Source organism: Tigriopus californicus, chromosome 6 (assembly GCF_007210705.1).
Source record: "Tigriopus californicus strain San Diego chromosome 6, Tcal_SD_v2.1, whole genome shotgun sequence".
NCBI classification, from domain to species: Eukaryota; Metazoa; Arthropoda; class Copepoda; order Harpacticoida; family Harpacticidae; genus Tigriopus; species Tigriopus californicus.
The window spans coordinates 8,970,585-8,971,841 of record NC_081445.1 but is presented as its reverse complement, the minus strand read 5'-3'; positions in this window follow the sequence as shown (position 1 = coordinate 8,971,841).

Genomic DNA, 1,257 nt, shown 5'->3' with positions numbered 1-1,257 from the left:
AAGTGTTGGAGGAGATGGTTCTTTATTGAAGCTCTAGACTGAAGTGCCGGGCTGCCTGAACAAAAGCTGTACCAGCTGACCGGCAAGCTCAGAACTGTACATGATTAACTGAAGTGAACAAACATGCAATCATCCCATATGGTTAGAAGAGTTTTCGTCCGCAAATCTAAGTTATGCACAAGAAAGTTAACATATGTAGGCACTCTCAAAAGTATATCTTAGATATTTCTTCAAAAAACACGGGCCCATTACTCAATTTTTGAAATTGTTCTCAACTTTTGATGTTTTTTACTTTCAGGATTTGAACTTGAGGTGATGTTTTGCTTAAGAATACCCTGACCGTAAAGTTTTTGCCGCTTGATAAAACCAGTAAAACTGATGAGCAGACTCAGTAACTTATTTAATTTAGCATCCAGTCATCTCCTTTCAATTCAACACCCTTTTCAGTAACTCTGGTAGAGACGCAATTAAGAAGTAAAAGAAATTTAACTCAATCCCAGACCATACTTCTTGAAGCCGCTTCTCAAGGTGTTTGGTGAAAGAGGTCGGTCCCATCAAACTGACCCTCATTTTAAAGACTGTTCATGAATTCTCGGTGAAATTTAGGTCAAGTGAATCACCAGGCTATACCTATTTCCTCTAGAAGAGATGAACATTCGTTTCCGAACAGTTTTTGGGGCTTTTTAGTAGTTTGAGAAGGAGCACCATCTTGCATAAAACTTACTGTTGACGTACAGTGAGCACGTTTTCTTTGGGTCAATGGGCCTGTAGTGAACTTCCTCTTCATGGCAGGGAGAACTGTTTTAGGCAAAATCTCATCCTGGTAGTGTTGGGTATTTGCTTTGGTCTTTTGATGAATGAAATGCAAATCAGACCCTCCGCAAGAGCCAAACATTGCCCATCCCATGATCTTTCGAGTGTGCTTCACCACTGGAACAGGCATGACGTTTTTCAAACTTTGAGGCCAAAGGTGGTCGTACATTGAGTTTGGAGGAGAGAATGATTGGATTAATACACTTTGGCCGAAATGGCTACTGTACCTTTCTGTTAATTGGAATTTTCTCTTCAATATTTTTTGATAATATCTAGCACGTACCTTTGGTAACCCAAATGTCTATTTTATTCTCAGAAGCAGTACATATGAAGCGAGAAATATAAAAAAGTTGCTAGACTTCAATCAGGGCGAGAACTATATGGTCACAGTGGACCATCCAAATCGTTTTCACTGTAATGTAATAGCTTTGCAGTAAAAATACT